We start from the raw sequence: 20,294 nt of genomic DNA on the forward strand, positions 1-20,294 counted from the left end.
TTGTCATGTTTTCCTTTCCCTACCTATTTCTTCTTTGTAAAGAGCAGACAGCAGTGTCATAGATCTCATCTCTAAAACAGATGCAGGCAGGTGAGATTAGCACTGAGTGGTTCCAAACAAAGTGATTTGAGAAGGACCTGTGTGCCCCCAAGGAGCAACAGTAGCATAAGCGTTAGGTATCTTTCTATTTTGGTTTTAAGACAACTTCCTATAACCATCAAACTGTTCATGTGTTGGAAGGAAGAAAATAAGCCTTGTTCTAGGCAGTACAGTACCAGGCTAGCTGTATTTTTACCATCTGTTTTGTTTGGAATTGTTAATTATGAAGTTCTAAAGTCTCCTACTCGATCTCCATGATCTTGTAGATTCCACATGCAATACAAACACAATGAAAACACTGATAAAATTGGTGTTTGAGTTAGTTACACTTCAACATAAATGAAATTGTCAAGCTACCTTCACCTCACCTACTTGCAGGATTGTATAATCTTCAGCTGCTTGTTCTCAGATAAGCAACAGTTGCAAAACTGTAGTCAGCAAACCTACTTATCTCTGTAGTCATGCTTTCACATGAGAAAAACTGCAAATGCTTATTTTCTTTGAAGTAGCTTTGTGAATTTTGTTCAGGTTTTGTATGCTTAAAATAGCTTAAACCAACACGTTGGATGAGAGCAACTCAAAACTGGCTGCAACCATAGACATGGCTTTTAACCATAGACCTAAAGAAATGTAACAGTTCAGTTGAAATTATTTTCCATCTTTTCTGTGTACTAGGGAGATTCCCTAGTAAATAACATCATTTTTTTTCAATGATCAGTTTTAATTTGTGTCTCCACTAAGGAGAAAAAAAAAAAAAAACAACTATTGAAAAGCAATCAGAGATCATCAAAGTAGAGATTAATTTAGACTTGTAGAATTAAGAATGGACTCGAGAACAATATTCCTAGTTACAGTGCCTTATAGAAGTTAAAAATAATTGAATTTTCCTCTTTTAAAATTTGAATGAATGGAATTTATCTCATCAAAGTGTGAACCTTTGAAGATTAATCTAGCTATGCAGAGAATCAGGCATGTTGAGAATGTAAATCATTTAAAATACATCACTGAGAGATGTATTGCTCTCGGCTGACCTCAGAGGGAGTTGAAATTACAGGCTTAGATGTAGACATAAATAAGCATTCTTAGATTAAATAAAATTAATACTCTCGTTGCTTATTTTTACATAATAATTTCAGAAATGTTCTAAAATTTATTTATTTACTTGAAGCGTAAATATAAAACAATCTTGAAGGTAAATGCCAAGAACTGTGCTGTTTATATTTATACATAAATAGCTCTATGTGAAATAACGAACAGTGAGCCTCATCTGAAAAGCAAATGTGCTGAAAGTTATTTGCTAAATTGCAAGTTATATAGAGGAAATGTGATTTACGAAATAAAAGGTGCAAAGATCATAATCATGCTAGGAAATAAATTTTGGTTTGGGGACATAAGGAATTAATTAATGATGGGGATTATTTTCACCATCACTAAAAAAAGTGACTAATTTGGGATTTTGAGCTCTCTACTATGCCTTCATTTAATTGTAGAAGAGATTATGGCTTCTCCTGGTGAGAGGTACTCGTAATTGTACATGAATACATAAATAATTTCATTTTCATTGCTTAAGGTCAAGATATGTGAATAAATACCTTCAGTTTTCACAGAGATACCGTATACATAAGTTTCTTTGAAAGTAATGCCTACTATTAACTAGAAACTACAACGAAGAGTACAGCAACACTGTTTGATAGAGCATATTCTCAGCTGCAAAACACTATTTTTCAACATAGTCACCACCATTAGCCAGTATGTAAAGCTAGTAAAAATCTACACAGTGAAGGTGACGCACTGTCACTGTCAGCACTGCTGAAACACACCACATATCACCTCACTGTGCCCACATCCATTGTTTGGTGTCCATCAACATTCAGCAAGTGCCAGTGAATGTCAATGGGTGTCATTTTTTCTGCACAGAGGAATTCAGCGATGTCCCTTTGATTCATAGACATTTCCATGTCAGAAGACATTTAGTCAGACAATGCCTATCAATGACTTAATGCCTGCCATATGCCAATTTTTGAGCTGGTTGGTAAGCATTTGTACTATAATCTAAATGATAAATGTAGTATATATATGTATGCCTAGAAATTAATACACCTTTGGCTCTGCCAAATTCCTTCATCTTTCAAAGTTTGAGCCTTTCGTCTTGTGCTAACAAACAAAACTTCAACAGTTCTATTCATCACTGAAGCATCCAATTCTTAAAAATTAATGTAATTAAAATATTCCTGCAAAATATTACAATTCATTTTATAGGCCTTACACTATCTTCCTGCTTACCTTTGTAGGCAAATAAGTTGGTACAGTTTGTTAAAGACTTTAAGGACAACAACTTGCCTTTGAGAAGTCATTACACAGGTATTTCAAGCTTGGAGTGCAGTCATGTTTGTTTGTCACCTTGAGCAGAGGTGAGGATTCACGTGATGTCAGCAGGACACAAGTAGTGCAGGTGGCAGGTCTTGAGTCATAACCAGCACTTCAGGAATGTCAGCATTGTAAATGACCAGAATGTTACGTTTATTAGCAATGTCAGTATCACTGTTTTCTTCACCACTGCTTTAATATGTCCCCCACAAGTTACTAAATGTGGCTGTGTCCTTGCAGACTCTGTAACAGAAGGAAGTCCCAGAAAATCTTGTGGGTAGTGTTGTGCTGCACTGAACCTGTAGTTACCAAATTCCTAGAGAAAATGCTGCAGTTTTCAACTGGGTTGCAGACTATGTTTCAAGATAACTGCAGAACTGCTGAGAAGCATAATACTAAATTAGATTTGCTGAGATTATGTATTAACAGTACTGTTCCTGTGTCAATAAACACACACTGTTGAAAAGAAGCTTATACAACAAGATACCATCATTTATGTTGAACCTTGTCTTAGTGTTAATCGTGAAACAGCTAAGCATCTTGTCTAACTTGCATAGGTGCATTGGATGATCAGTACAAAAAAATTAGCATTTCCAGTACGTGATGCACCCTTTTTTAAGTTTCCTGAGGTGCTACCAGGAACCTTTTTCTAGACATGCCAATCTTTGCCTATTTACTGCAGAGGATGTTTAAACAGCTATACTTCATTTTTCAAACAGTTCAATTGACTCTTACTCTTCAAGAGTATACTATTTGGAATGTAACAATACCTGAGGCCTATGAGGCAGGAAAAAAACTTGCATATGAAGGCTATAAAATATCAAAGTATCTTCAATGAGTGTAAAGGAAGAGAGCCATCACCAGGACTTTGTCCAGCAGTTTTACAGGGTTAAAGACATGCTCCAGTGAAGCGCACTGTAAGAAGAAACAGTGGCCCATGTTTGGTCTTCATACTATAAAAACATAAAGATTCTTTGGAGTGATGGGATGCTGGAGAAGGAGCTATCATATGGTGGCTCCAAAAATCCTTGGACTTGTTTTTTACTTCTTTGGAAAACACTATTCTTCTGTTATACATTAATACTCTTCTACCCTCTGCAGAAGACTTTTCACAATATACACTGATCCTGCCTCACCGGAAAGAATAATCTGAGCTGCAGATCTTGACAATTTGGGCTTTCAGTTGTGGAAATTATCTGTGTGGATGAAGGACTGCCATAAGATTTATTTGTTTGTTTGTTTGTTTGTTTGTTCGTTCACCTCTTTATTTATTTATTTATTTATAACAGGAGACAGATACTGAATTCAACACAGTAATACACATGCACAAATCAAATGAAAAATAAACCAATAATGAAAAATGCTTGCAATCACAGACAAACACTTCAGTTCTAGAAGAGATCCAGTTCACAGGTGTGGTGGGATGTGTACCATATGCTTATTTTTCTCTGAAGAAGGAGTCATTTTTCCATGAGACTAAATGGGTGAATGGTTGACTGGATAAATGCTTACAAAAACAGGTGTAAATCAGATAATTCTAGAGTACTGATTGCCAGTATAAGAAGAATATGAAGTTCTAGCAAGCTAAAAATAATGATTTTAGATCAAGCCTACATGCAACTCTTTCTTGCAGGATCAGTGTTAGGGTATATATACATTTAAAATAAATATTCAATCAAAAAATGAATGAAAAACACAGACCTACCTGAAACAGAAGAATTTTAATTTATCTGTGTTTTTAGACTATTCATTCCTGGGTGAGCTTAAATGGCATCTTATCTTAATAATGATGTTATGCAACTGCATTTTTTTGATAGATAACTTCAAATGGTACCATAGTCTTCATGTAACTCAGGTATCTTCAGCTCACCTTGTGATGTCTGAACTGACCATGGAGTTAGATATCTGTAATAATTAGTACCTATAAATTTGGTAATATGGGGAAAAGAAAACAGATATATTCTTGAGAGCAGCAGGGTTGTGATCAAAAGCAGGGAAGATGATAGTTGCAATATAATATATCGTGTTTTTCTCAGAGGGAGTTGTTCAAATACAGAACTAAATCTGCTTGTAAATTCAAGGAAATCTTTTGGCTGTTAGTTTGTGTATCACTAGGGAAAATGCAAACTGCAGAGAAAGTATTAGAATCATATTTAGTTGGCTTTATTTCAATCTTTCATTAATTATATATCCATTTATAGGACAAATAACTGAATCTTCACTCATATTTTTAGCATGGCATTTTAATTAGATGAAAATGGGAATAAGTGGGAATAACTAATTAGAAAAAATCAGCATAGCGGCAAAGATTCATTAAAAGAAAGTCACAAACATCCAAAGCACTGAATCTGTAGGTAGATGTTAGAGCCCAGATTTTATACGATGTGAAATATGCAAAATGACAGAATCAATTAGAAATTTGGGCCAAAGCTCTTTCTTAATTTTTTTTTGCCACTTGGAGAAGTAAACAATGTATTCATAAATTTTCATCTTTTGAAATTCAGAAACCGCAGAGAAAATATTCAGAGGATTGTGATCCATCTTCTTCCAGCTGCAGCCATTTTCCTTAGAGAAGAAATAAGGTTGGGGGGGGGGGAAGGGTGGAGGTTTATGGAAAGACAAGAAGGTAGAGCTAGCAAAAATAATTTTTAAAGAGAGAAATTTTTTTACACCATAAGCAGAGATAATAAATTTTGATACAAATCAACTTTAAATAAATGTAGTGAAATAGAACACAGGAGGTATAAATCATTCTTACATTTATTGCCTAATTCTAATTCTGTTATTGGAAAGAATAACACTCTTGTTGTTTCTAATTGATATTCTGTGTTGGTACAGAACAACATAATTTGGCTCTGCTTTTTCATTTGCAATTACACATGAAATAAGGGCAATTTTCAAGAAAAATAGATTTCAGACTTTCCTAGAAGACTGCAAATAACCCGCTAAAATATAAAACTAATCCTATTTGGTTTAATTAATATGTATATTTAATAAATACTTCCTACATATTATTAGTCATTTCTTAAATATTATCATGGGATTATATACCTAGAAAAGGCATATAAAGAACAGGCATATATATGGACAGACATTAGGGGGGGTGGAACAAACAGATGTTGAAAGACAACTGAAAAACAAGGCTAGCATTATCTTGAAATGAGAGCTGATAGTAGTATATGGAGGGATGTCACAAGTTGAAAGATGACAGAACACAATTTTAAAACAAATGCTTCTTCTGAAAAACATTATAATTGAAATAATTATAATGTCTATTTTCTTCATGCTTTTGTTTCACTTATGTCACCTTCACTTCTTAAATCACTTCTAATACTCCAATAACTGGATGCTTCCAAGGACTCCATTTTTGAGATTTTAACATGTCATGTTTTCATCTATATCAGTACCAACTCCAAAATGCAAATGCTGTGCAGAAAGACTCCTGCGAAATACAGGTGTTACACTAATGTCTATACATTGTACCCAATTATGGTCTGATTATGTACCTGATTATGATCTGATTTCTGCATGGTTCTGTGTGGAGCCAGAATCCGAGCTTGATGGTCTTTATGGGCTCCTTCCAACTCAGGAAATCCTATGATTTTATGATTCTATACTTCACCACAAATAACAGCATGTGAGAACTATTGTCATGGTAATTCCTGTATCTGACAGCTGTCGGCTTATTTTACACAGGAAACAGACCTGTAAGTTCTATAGAAGCCCTCAAGTTCGAATTGTAACAAAAATCCTTCTGAACAAAGGAGGGCTTTCTAATACACTAGCACATATCAACAAAAAATTAGGTCCTGCACTTTCAGATAGGTGATAGAGACACAGATACTTTGTTTTAAATGGGTTTGAAGTTGTATGGAAACCCGTTGAGCCGTGGCCTGAACCACTGATTAATCACCTGAGGAAAGGACTGAATCAGCCTTGGGAGCACAGGTGAAGACAATTCAGCTCTGTGACCAGAAGAACCCATTTAAGAGCTGACTGCCACTAGGGAAGGATCTTTTTCTGGAGGTAATTCCTCTTTGGAGTTTTCTACCACGAGCCTATGTCCTTGGATACATGTAAGCTTTTCTTTCTTGATTGTTGCTTTTTCACCACGATAATCTTTCCAACTATAACACCTGTTATGTATCATCCTAACTGCTACTCTTTCACCTGTACGGAAGTGAATTCATTTTATTCTCCAGGAATTCCTATCAAACTAGGACCTTTGAGGATTTACTAATTTCATGAGGGAAAAAATGCCAGGCTTCCTGGATATTCTTGGCCTTATGTTAGAGCCATCTCTTCCGATGAATGTGACACACAACCTTGCTCAGCTTGAGTCATGTTTAATACGTTTAACTATCACAATCTATATTACAAATAAAATAAATACAGAGGTCTCTCATTTTTCCATACAGCTCTCTGTCATGTAGTTGCTACGATTTCCAACACCAGCTGAGTTTGCCCTCTCCCAGCCTGTACCATGGTGACAGTATTTTTGCCTGAAAATACAGACCTCGCTACAAGCTAATATGCACTCATTAATGTAGCACAGTTAATCACAATCTGGAAATCTTTTATCTTTGAAGGATGTGGAAGCCAGATCCAGAGCAGTAAACATAGCCAAGCTTTGGGCTGGTTTCTGAAGGCTGATTTCTGAAGACTCTCCCCTGGATTTATGTGACATTTTCATCTAACCCAATTACAAAAGTTCAGTGGTGGAGCCAGAAAACTTGGATTCCTATCTTCATTCTGGGTCATTGAGTAAATCTTTCCAAAATCTTTTAGCTTATTTTGTCAAGCCAAGTAAGTATATCAGAATGAGAAACAAGCCCTGAACGTTGGCTTTTATCACCTTTACACTAGAACCCCAAACTGAAATGCTTTAGCTTAAGCTTATCTGCAAAATAACAAAACCAAAAAGCACGTTAAGGTATTTGATACTTGTTCTACAATTGTAAATATAACAGTGAGGACATAACACAACTTCTAACCTAATCCTTACTTTTTTTTTCTTACAGTCTACAGGCTGACAGCTGAAAATAATGAATTTAGCTCCCAATTTCTTTTGGAATCAAGGCAGGTGTCATGTAATTTGAGTGAAAGGGGATGGTGGAATTGAAAGCTCCTGTAGATTTGTATGTGGCCGCTAGATGGTGCTATATAGCTTTTCAATCTCTCCATTACTCTCGCAAGTAACTGAAAAAAAAAATCGGAAGAATAGATTATTTTTTTTTTTATACACATATAAATATGTACATAAGCTTTGCATTTAAGTAAAAAAAAAATCCAATTAGCATTTGTAAACAGATGGGTGCAATAAAAGAGTGCCCCTGATTTTAGATCTCCTTGTGTTGGATCAGAACAATTGTAGCAACGCGATACTGAATAAGTCTGAACAAACCTTTGCCAGCAAAAGAACTTCCAAAGATGTTTTTTAAAGTAACTTTATTCAGCAGTCTTTTATACTAGATTGGTTATCAAGTCTTTCTGCAGCCAGGATAAAACCTTAAGCTGGCTTAAACATCCATTACAATGCTTTTACTGAGTCAGCTTGCTTTTGATTTTATGAGACTGAATGCATACAAGTCTATGGGGCTGGATGGCATGCATCCCAGGGCTCTGAAGGAGCTGGCTGAGGTGTTTGCTGAGCCAAGTCACCATCATACTTGAAAAGTCATGGCTGTCAGGTGAGGTCCCGGATGACTGGAGGAAGGGTCACATCACTCCCTCTTACAAGAAAGGGAGCAAGGAGGATGTGGGGAACTACAGGCCAGTGAGTTTCACCTCTGTGCCTGGGAAGATCATGGAACAGATCATTCTGGATGACATGCTTGATTGCAGCGCCTGATGCACAGACTCAGATGTGAATGATCACAAATCGTTTATTACAAGTTCTCACATCACTTTTTTTGAATTTTCTTTTTCTGGCTTTCCCATCCACCCTACAACTTTCCCATCCACCTTTATGTGTCAACAGAGCATTTTACAAAGCACTCTTCAACCATTCATGCAGGCACTTATCCAATCAGAGCCGTGAGACATTCTTTCTTCTTCTAGAGATGTCCTTGGTTCTCATGCTGTTTACCTTGCTCCACAGCTGCTGCTCTGAACTGTTTTTTTTGTATTCCCACACTTGATCACATGAGGAATGAGCGTGTGTTCTGAGACAGCCAGCAAGGCTTCACCAGGGGAAGGTCATGCTTAACCAATCTTGTGGCCTTTTATGATGGAGTGACAACATTGGTGGACAAGGGAAAGGCGACCGATGTCATCTACCTGGACATGAGCAAGGCATTTGACATAGTCCCCCACCACATCCTTATCTCCAAATTGGAGGGATGTGGATATGATGGGTGGACCACTCGACGGTTAAGAAACTGGTTGAAAGGCAGCAGACAAAGGGTGGTAATTATTGGTTCTATGTCCAGGTGGAATGAGCTGGATTTTAGGACTGGTGCTCTTTAACATCTTTATCAATGACATCAATGAACCGAGTGCAACTTCAGCAAGTTTGCTGATGACACCAAGCTGAGTGGTGCAGTTGACATGGTGGAAGGAAGGGATGCCATTCAGAGGGACCTCAACAGGCTTGAAAGGTGGCCCCAGGTGAACATAATGAGGTTCAACACAGCAAAGTGCAGGATTTTGCACTTGGGCCAGAGGAATCCCAAGCATCTATGCAGACTAGAAGGAGTGGTCCTTGAGAGAAGCCTAATAGAGAAGGGCCTGGGAGTCCTGATGGATGAAAATCTTAACATGAGCCAGCAGTGTGCTCTTGCTGCACAGAAAGCAAGTGGTATCCTGGGCTCCATCAGAAGAGGGATGGCCAGCAAGGACAGGCAGGTGATTGTCCCTCTCTACTCCACCCTTGTGAGGCCCCATCTGGAGAACTGTGTACAGGTCTTAAGTCCCCAGTACAAGAAAGACAGGGAGCTGTTGGAGAGGGTCCAGAGGAGAGCCACAAAGATGATCAGGGGCTGGAACAACTTCCCTACGAAGACAGGCTGAGGGAGCTGGACTTGTTCAGCATGGAGAAAAGAAGGCTGCGGGGTGACCTCATTGCAGCCTTTCAGTACCTAAAGGGAGCCTACAGACAGGAGGGGAATCAACTCTTTAAAGGGTAGATAACAGCAGGACAAGGGGAAATGGTTTTAAGTTGAGGGAGGGAAAATTTAGGTTGGATGTCAGGAGGAAATTCTTTACAGAGAGGATGGTGAGGTGCTGGAACAGGCTGCCCAGAGAGGTTGTGGATGCCCCATCCCTGGAGGTGCTCAAGGCCAGATTGGATGGGGCCCTGGGCAGCCTGGGGTAGTATTAAATGGGGAGGTTGGTGGTCTTGCCTGTGGCAGGGGGGTTGGAGATTCATGATCCTTGAGGTCCCTTCCAACCCTGGCCATTCTGTGGTTCTGTGATCCAGATGAAACTTGTACTACCAAGTAATGTGGTGGTGCACAGGATTGGTATTAATAAATACACAACCACAAACATAGGGACTAATGGCCAAATCCATGCAGGAACTTTGCAGTACTCTTGCCATAAAGTGAATCGAAAAGGCTGTAAGCAACAGCTGATCTACTGCATGATTTGTACTTCAGATTGAACACGGCAGTAAACATACGTAAGTACATATTATGTTATGGATTAAGATAGGATTTTGGCCATCAAAGAGCAAGACAGATAAACTTGCAGGAGATAAGGTATGTGTGGTGTTTTTTATGCATTCCACATTATTGTATCACTGTTCAAGCACTAATCAAGTAGTGAATCTTAAGGAAATACTGAGAGGACAGTCCCCAGTTTGTCTGGAAAGCAGACTAGCAGTTGTTTCTGCATCTGGCATGTATTGATCTTTGTGATATCCAGAACTCCCTGTTCAGGGGACATAATTGTCCACACACTATTACACTTATCAGACAGACACAGAAATCACTCTGCCTTCATAGATGTGGTCATTTCACATCACTGGTGAAGGTTTCTGTCATTTTAATGCTCTGAATCGGACTAATTGGAAGGGTAATTGATGACGGCATATGGACTGAAGTTATGATTTAGATTTGCCTGAGAAAATAATGTCATTATTTTCCAAAGCTTTGGTAGTGATTACAAGGCTTAGCTTTAAAAGGCTCTTCACTAAGATCTGCAAAACACTCCCAAACAGCTTGTTTTCAGGAATATGACTGAGACAGGATTTATAAAGCAGACTGAATATTAGAGGTCTTTGAGGGTAAAATTACCTCTTCCATTATGCATAAATGTATTTAGGCAATCTGCTCATTTGCTTGAGGTTGTAAAGTACTAAGGCACTTGGGTTGCAGTTGTTTTGTTTGGCATAATTCATCATTACATGCTCTCGCATGGCACCAAAACATGTGTAAGTTAGCAACATCCCTATTCCCTGCTTGTCACATGCAATTTTCAGAATGACCTTCTCTGTCTCCCTTCTTGCTCCTTGCAGACCCTTCCTCAATGGAAAGATGAGGGAGTCTGCTCCTGTCCAGACTCCTTTACTTCAGTCCAGTGCTCTCAACCCTCTCAGTAATACCTCTTGTTTCCCTTGCTGTTTCTGCTCCAGTCAGGAGCAGGAGGTTGAGAAAGAATTCAAATTCTAGATCCCACCCAAAGAGTTGAAGAAAATACACCTGCAGCAGGAAAGAGCTGTACTGGCCTTTGCCTGCTCCCGCAAGTCCTGTGTTGCTTCTTCAGAGTTCTGGTTCACCACCACTACAATAGAGTTATCCTTGTTGTGTAAAGTTTGTCCACATTTGGGAGCTGAGTGACCATCTTTATGTCTTGATTGGCAGAGCAAGGCTGTACGGTGCTAAACGACATTCAAGAGCCCTGCATTCCTAAAAAGCAATGTCATCTGGTAGATATCTTGAATACTATGTTGCTATGAAAAGAAATAAAAAATACATCTAATTAAAATAATGTTAATAAAAGCCTTCATTAACAACATGATATTTTACAGAAATGACAAAGTGTTTCCACTGTCAAGTTATTGAGGCAGAAATATTTACGTGCATTCTTCTGTTTCTTTACATATGGGAAAATGGTTGTGCCTGTACAAGAAGTATTTTGCATATGATGAAAATCTTATGGCATTTCAATGATTCAAAACTTAGTAATCACAGTGTTTTCAATCCCACTGTTTGTCAGATCTGCTGTGAGGAAATTCAAGTATTCAACATTTTCAACACTATTTTTTAAAAAGACTCTGGCACTCTGTTATGTCATGTAAACATCAGCCCACAGTGACCAGTTGCTGCTGTGCTTTCATTCGAAGAACCCACAGCACCTCTTTTATTATCCTAGTACAAAGAGTGTGCTTGTTCTTTCAGAACACCCAGAGTGAAGGGAGCAATTGTATGAGCTGCTAACTTCTTTGGAAGTGGATTTAATATTGATTTCAGACAGCTTGATCGTATACCAGAAAGAACCTCTCATAGGCATTGCTGCTGTCAAATTTTTCAATTGAGCCTGATCAGAAGTCTGATGATAAGAGTGCAACTGGGGAACAGAAACTGCTGCCTCTTTCATGAGCTGGAGTTCTGGTTTATCATGCTCTCACTCTCAACAAGACTTTTTTTTATCTGTGATGTATTAAACTCACAATCATATCACAAATATTTTAATATGCAAATGAAATTTTGCATTTAATCCTTGCATAAAACTTCTGATTCCCATGATAGGAAATAAAGTTTATCTGTGCTTGGGGATACCATTTTCTCTTCCATGAGTATTACTGAAACAACAGTACACATCAAACACCTACCTTGGAGTTTCCTCTCTGTGTGTTTAAATGCTTTATGTAGAGATCAGTGTCCTCTTTTGTGCGTGTGGGAAAACTGTCAGATTTTTCTAGTATGCTAAGAATGATACTAGCAAGAACTTTCCTTACTCTGGGAAGTCATAAAATGAAACTGCTTCAGAGCTCCTCAATTTCACTTTGCAGAAGCGTGACACTGTTTTGGTATAAGTCTGTTGCATTACACAAGCTGTACCCAATGTTCAAGCCAATGCAAATGTTTTATTGTAGTTTACTGTAGGCACCTAAAAAAAATGAGCCTTCTAGGAATTGCTGTCAGCAAGTGGAAGAGTTCTAAACATTTTAAACTGTCAGCTTTCAAAACTCAGGTTCCTTAAGATCCCAAAATTCCTCTTGAGAAGACTCAAAGGGTCTGGTGTTATGACACAGGAAGGGAACTTAGCAATTGTTTCATGCTTCCCTCTCAGCAAAGCCCAAAGCCTAATCCCTCAATGAATTTTGTACAAAGTGCAGCGGTATTCTGATTGATTAAAAATATGCCTGAAGGACGTGGCATTCCTCTTTTTCACTGACCAGTTAACCCACCAAATACGTAAGAAGTTTAGAATTAATCCTCTCTATTGAAAAGATTACATGCTAATCATAAATATTGAGAATTTAAATATAACCAGGAATGCTCATTTTCAAGGCAATTTCTGCCAGACAAGCATTCCTGACTTCACATGCCATGGGTAGCTTTGGTAGTGATGCCAGGTTGGGCTCTTTTCCGATATCAACGCACAATGAAGCAAGGATATAGAAATGTGATCTACAGCCCACATGTCTGGGAAAAGAAAATAAAAGAGATTTTATGTCACATCCGTACATGCCAAAAGTCATTACAGCGTAATAACCTGCTGGTGCACTAAAACCGAGGTTGTAATGATTTTCCATTGTGATGCGACGATGACATTTTGTTTCTGATTTTAAAAAATAATTCTAATTGAAAAGGACACGCTGTTTGGTTTATAGGTGGCATGCTATAAGGTATGTCTCAGAAGTGTTTATCAAACAACCTGTTACAGAGAACTGAGCCAGTTCTTCACATGTCTGAAAACCTCCCTCATTTATGGGATATATATTCCTCTTTGAAGGGAACCCTAAGGGAATAGCTGCAAACATATCCTAGTGCAGATTATTTTGTCACAGGAGCAAACAGTGCTTTATCACGAAGACAGCAATTAATGCCAAAACGAAAAGCTCTTTGCTTTTACATGTGATGCTGAAAGAAATTCGGTTACAAAATAATTAATGGGAAACATAAGCTTCTGTAACACATTGAAAATACATGTTCCCTGATGCTTTGTGAAGAAAAGAAGAGCTGGACTGATTTTACAAAGGAAATGTGTATGTTTTTCTGCAGCTAATTAATGTGAACCTACTATTATCCTTTCATGTGTCATACACAGCTGGACATCGCTTCATGGAACACAGAACCCAATAAGTAAATGACACTGCAAGTCGAGTCCTGCTGGCCTCATACAAGCAAATAGCTAATAAAGAGGAGATCTTAAAACTCCTATGGATCTGGTTAAAATTTTCCTATTTGATTTGTCTGTAACACTAAAATTTTATCAGCAAACAGAGTTCTCAAAAACAAACCAAATAAAAACCAGAGAAATATTCTCAAGTTTCTGGAAAACAACAACAAAAATCACTGTGGCTTGTACTTTATTTATCACCATCCAGATTTTTTAAATAGCTGCTAAAATCGCCGTTCTTTTTTCTGGCCTGGGATCTGACCTCCTCAGAAGCAAACATCAGCCCAAGCACGTCAACTCTTGCAAACTGAAAATTGGATTCATATCACTGTGGCTCAGGTAAACCACACATTCATACATTTGTCAGAGGAACATTATGTCATGCTGCTCTTACACACACACACACACACTTAGAGATGCTCATGGGGTTTTTTCAAGAGGTAAAACTATTCCTACTCTTCTTGTGCCAAACTCAATCAATAGATAGCCCTGATTTCCTCATCTTTCCATGTCCTTCTATTCCAGAAGGTACTGCACTCAGATCTATAAATATGGAAGAGTAAAAGCAAGGATGCTGGACCACCACTTACACAGACCAGAGTGAGTTATACAGACATCAACAGATTTTCCTCTTCTGGTGCCTGGAAAACCACCAGTTTCAGACCTCCTTCCCACCTAGTACAGACCAAAGTTAATTTATAGAAAGCAACCTTAGAAATAATCTGTGTCAGAATACTAATGTGTTCATACCCAAGTTCAAGGAAGCCTGTTCTCTGAACCAACATCCCTTTTGCTGCCTCAAAAATATGTTTGCAAGGCTGGAAAAGTTAACAGAAAATTATTAAGTGGAAAGAAAAACCAGAGCAGTAAGAAAAACTAATTAAAAACTGATCATCATCTGAAAGCTGCAGAAGGATCAGCATTCTCACAAGGAATACAAATGACTATCGTCATTCATCTTTTTCCAGGCAGTACAGCAAAATAGACTCACCAGCTGCACCTATTTAATATCATCAGACAAATGACTGGGCTTAACTATAAGCCATTTTTTTTCTTCAAAGTGGCTGGTGTGATGCTATGTTTTGGGGAAGAACAACATTGATAACACAATGCTGTTTTCAGTTGTGATGAGTAGTTCTGAGCTGAGTCAAGAAGTTTTCACTTTCTCAGCTTATCCTACAGTCCAAGAAGAGGGCTACGAGCAACTCAAGGAAGGGGAGAGAATCAGGACCTAAACCTGAACAAGGCAATATTCCATACTCAATGCCACGATGTGTAAGGAAAGCTTGCAAAGAAAACAGTGTTTATCAGGAGAGCAACTGATGCTTGGGGACTAACAGGGCATCACTGGGGGCTAAGCAATTGATTGGGCATCAGTTGTTACATGTGGATCTATGTGCAAAAGTGCGCATCACAGCTGTTCCTCTCTTTCCCCCTTTCTTTTCTCAACTTCAGTAAATTGTTTTTAACCCCAGTCCACTAGCTCTACTTGATCCCTCCGTCCTCCCCCTCCCGGTCTCTCCTCCTTACCTTTGGAAAGTGGGGGAGTGAGCCAACAACTGCACAGCTGGTGCTTTATCCCTCCTGCTACCTCCAAAACTAAACAACACAACAGAGAAACAAAATGACCAACCCCATTGATTACAGCCACATCACTGCAGAATGTGCAATAGTTCAGGTCCTAAAGAACAGGAGGGATAAAGCACCAGCCGAGAGAACCACGCTAAAAGTTAGTGGGGAACTAAGCACTCCTGAGTACACACCATTCATCCCTTAGACCTCAAAAAAGAAAGAGCAATTGGATGACACCTCTGAAAAAACAACTGGAGGCAAGTCCAGCACAAGTGTTCTCAGAAATGAACCAAACTTATTTGGCTAAAAAGTGGCCCTGAGCTGGCATGACACTGGACATAGGCAAGAATAAGGGAAGAGCTCTACTACATCAGTCAGCACTACGCCTCAAATAAAGGACACCAAAACACCCAGTTCAGCTTGAAGGATTTTCCAAAGGGGTGGAGGAAAGAAACCAACAGTAACACAGTTAAACCAGTAAGAAACTAATGGCTTCATGCTACTTAATAGAACACTACAATACAATTATAGGCCTGCAGGGGATTTACCAGGTCAAAGCCTGAAAAAGTACGCGTGCATGAGTGCCTGGAAGAGGGAAGCCAAAGATCCACCCTTCTACTGTCAAGAGCACAGCAGTAATTACAGGATGGGGGAGAATCAGACAGCACCAAATGAACCCCCTGCCCCAACCTAATAATGAGGCAGAGATTGAACTGGTGAAGGCTACAGAACTCAGCTCACCCTCAAACCAAGGCTGGGAGAGGTGAGCTAAATTCTCCACCATGATATCTTGTTCGATAGAGTCTGTACCTCAAATAAAGAACCTGACACCTCCAGTGATTGCTTAAAAGGTGATTGCTTAAAAGATTCAAAGATGAAAACAAGAAACTACATGAACAAGCAAAAATTTTATTCTTAGGAGAAAAAGGAGACAATAAGCAAAAATCAAGTACCACGTAAAAATAAATACAGCAGGTACTAAACACAAAAGAATCACGTCAAATAAGACAGTAAAAAGCTTCTGCTTCCTGCTCAATCCTGCCAACTGGTTCTCCACACCGCTTCTTCCATCTTCGGCAGCAGATCCTGAAACACCAGGCACGACACCATTAGACCGCAGCAGCAGCAGCAGCAGCGCCTCCACCTGAAGGAAGCGGGAAGCCCAGCGTCCCAAACAAACGCGCCACGCAACCAACGAGGAAGATCCTGCATGCCCCCCCTCCTCCCCGGTCCATTGCAGCAAAATCTACTCAGAGCAGCTTTTCTCACCTCAGTGGCACACGGTGGAGGCTCCAGCCGGCGCTGCAGGGGATCGCAGAGGCGGGCAGACTGGGCAAATGCAGCTGGGCACACTAGAAGTGGCGGCAAAGGAGTCTGCTTCCCTGCTTACAGGGGACCCCCCGCCGCTGTCTCCATGGCAAAGGGCCTGGGACTGCGGGGCACAGCCGCTCCCTGAGTTACAGGGCAGCCCCATCCCTAAGGCCGCGGGAGGCTCCTGCTCTCCCAGTCGGGGACGCTTTGACCCGCCGCCCGCTAACAGGGCGGTCACCCCACACGGGCTGCCAGCAGAGCACACAGGCTCGCACGCCCAGACCCTGACTACAGGCGGGCAGACAACACCCCCGGAGCCACAGAGCTCGGTTTCCCCCCCAGCAGCAGGAGCAACTCTGAGCCGCCAGGCAGCGGGGCGACACGGCCAAAGGCCGCAGTCGGGATGCCAGCCCCAAGTCCAGCGGGGGCGCAAGCCCAGCCCCACAACTCGCAGCCCCGTGCCTCTGAAAGGCCGGGGCCACATTCCCATTCCCACCTGAGTACAGGGGGTCTGTCTCTCAGAACGCAGCTCACCAAGCACAGGGGGCACGCACGGCCCTGCCTACAGGACAGCGCCCCACGCCTCACCATCTATCTCCAAGAAGCCCCACGGAGCACGTGGCTCCCGCCAATGCCTGAGTTACAGGCTGGCCCGCCCGGCAGCACAACATCAGCACTTCTCGGGGAGCCCAGAGAGCAACCTCAACCCACCGAGCGGGGAGGTCTCCCCACACACAATCAGCACCTCAACCTGCACCCTCTGACGGGACAGGGAGGGGTCACTCCCACCAGCTGGATGGCTAAAGCAGCCGGCTGCAGCGCTGCAGCCTCCCCAGCCCTGATTACAGGGGGGGACGGGCTGCTCGGGGGAACAGAGGGCTTGTGACATGCACCCCGAGTACAGGGCTGTCATGCCGCCAGCAGAACAGGCGGCCACGCAAGGACAGGCCCAAGCCCTGGATACAGGGTGGCCTTGGCCACACAACTACCACGTGGCTCAGATCTCTACTAAGCAAAAAGGAGACAGGACACACAGGACATCCGCTGCGCTCGCAGGACTAAGGTGAGAGGGAACACCCCTCATGCGGCATGCACCAAAGTCCTCCATTCCCCCCTGGGAAGTCACAGCTAAGCTGCAGCAATCTTTGAGGAGGCCTAAAGGGAAAGCACACGTGCTCAGTCACTCCACAAACACAAACAAGGAAAGGAAGGGCACCACACTCACAGATGCAACTTTCCAGAAGGGAAGGACAACACAGCGCAGCCAAACCCTGGGAATAAACCCACACCTACGAGCAACAGGCAAGAGCCTGGGACCCATCCCCGGGCTGCACGGAGGCCACAGACCTCAACGTGCCAAGGGGTTACTCAAGAAAGGACAAAGGCCAAATGCCACGACACGCACCCTGAGTACAGGGCCGGCGCATCGACAGGCCACCAGCAGGCAACAGCACTGAGGGGCCGGAGGAGGAGGGGCGGGGAAAGGCACTACCCTGCTTACAGGGTGGCCCTGGGGTCCAGCGAGCTCCATTTCCCACTCGGGTGCGGAGAGGTGGCTCTCGCCCTCCGTACAGGGGGCCACGCTCCCCAGGCAGCCAAAGGAGCAAGAAGGCAAAAGGCCAACTACAACTACAGCAAAGACCGGAGCCCTGCTTACAGGGAGGTCGCCCAGCACAAAGCCGGCCTGGTCACCCAAGGTGCCGGCAACGCTCAACTCCAATTTGACTATGCCCCTGCTAGCAGGGAGATGCTTTGCCCAGGGTGCCTCTCTCCTTCCCCCCCGCATCTGCAGGCTTCTGCTTCCTCTTCTTCTTCGCTCCTGCCTCCCGGTTCTCCACACCGCTTCTTCCATCTTCGGCAGCAGATCCTGAAACACCAGGCACGACACCATTAGACCGCAGCAGCAGCAGCAGCAGCGCCTCCACCTGAAGGAAGCGGGAAGCCCAGCGTCCCAAACAAACGCGCCACGCAACCAACGAGGAAGATCCTGCATGCCCCCCCTCCTCCCCGGTCCATTGCAGCAAAATCTACTCAGAGCAGCTTTTCTCACCTCAGTGGCGCACGGTGGAGGCTCCAGCCGGCGCTGCAGGGGATCGCAGAGGCGGGCAGACTGGGCAAATGCAGCTGGGCACGCTAGAAGCGGTGGCAAAGGAGTCTGCTTCCCTGCTTACAGGGACCCCCCGCCGCTGTCTCCATGGCAAAGGGCCTGGGACTGCGGGGCACAGCCGCTCCCTGAGTTACAGGGCAGCCCCATCCCTAAGGCCGCGGGAGGCTCCTGCTCTCCCAGTCGGGGACGCTTTGACCCGCCGCCCGCTAACAGGGCGGTCACCCCACACGGGCTGCCAGCAGAGCACACAGGCTCGCACGCCCAGACCCTGACTACAGGCGGGCAGACAACACCCCCGGAGCCACAGAGCTCGGTTTCCCCCCCAGCAGCAGGAGCAACTCTGAGCCGCCAGGCAGCGGGGCGACACGGCCAAAGGCCGCGGTCGGGATGCCAGCCCCAAGTCCAGCGGGGGCGCAAGCCCAGCCCCACAACTCGCAGCCCCGTGCCTCTGAAAGGCCGGGGCCACATTCCCATTCCCACCTGAGTACAGGGGGTCTGTCTCTCAGAACGCAGCTCACCAAGCACAGGGGGCACGCACGGCCCTGCCTACAGGACGGCGCCCCACGCCTCACCATCTATCTCCAAGAAGCCCCACGGAGCACGTGGCTCCCGCCAATGCCTGAGTTACAGGCTGGCCCGCCCGGCAGCACAACATCAGCACTTCTCGGGGAGCCCAGAGAGCAACCTCAACCCACCGAGCGGGGAGGTCTCCCCACACACAATCAGCACCTCAACCTGCACCCTCTGACGGGACAGGGAGGGGTCACTCCCACCAGCTGGATGGCTAAAGCAGCCGGCTGCAGCGCTGCAGCCTCCCCAGCCCTGATTACAGGGAGCATAGGGGCGGTAGGCCGCTTGGGGGACAGAGGGCTCCACGCCATTTGACAGACATACAAGTACAGGGCCGGCACATCGACAGGCCACCAGCAGGCAACAGCACTGAGGGGCCGGAGGAGGAGGGGCGGGGAAAGGCACTACCCTGCTTACAGGGTGGCCCTGGGGTCCAGCGAGCTCCATTTCCCACTCGGGTGCGGAGAGGTGGCTCTCGCCCTCCGTACAGGGGGCCACGCTCCCCAGGCAGCCAAAGGAGCAAGAAGGCAAAAGGCCAACTACAACTACAGCAAAGACCGGAGCCCTGCTTACAGGGAGGTCGCCCAGCACAAAGCCGGCCTGGTCACCCAAGGTGCCGGCAACGCTCAACTCCAATTTGACTATGCCCCTGCTAGCAGGGAGATGCTTTGCCCAGGGTGCCTCTCTCCTTCCCCCCCGCATCTGCAGGCTTCTGCTTCCTCTTCTTCTTCGCTCCTGCCTCCCGGTTCTCCACACCGCTTCTTCCATCTTCGGCAGCAGATCCTGAAACACCAGGCACGACACCATTAGACCGCAGCAGCAGCAGCAGCAGCGCCTCCACCTGAAGGAAGCGGGAAGCCCAGCGTCCCAAACAAACGCGCCACGCAACCAACGAGGAAGATCCTGCATGCCCCCCCTCCTCCCCGGTCCATTGCAGCAAAATCTACTCAGAGCAGCTTTTCTCACCTCAGTGGCGCAC

Source organism: Tetrao urogallus (assembly GCF_951394365.1).
Source record: "Tetrao urogallus genome assembly, chromosome: 2".
NCBI classification, from domain to species: Eukaryota; Metazoa; Chordata; class Aves; order Galliformes; family Phasianidae; genus Tetrao; species Tetrao urogallus.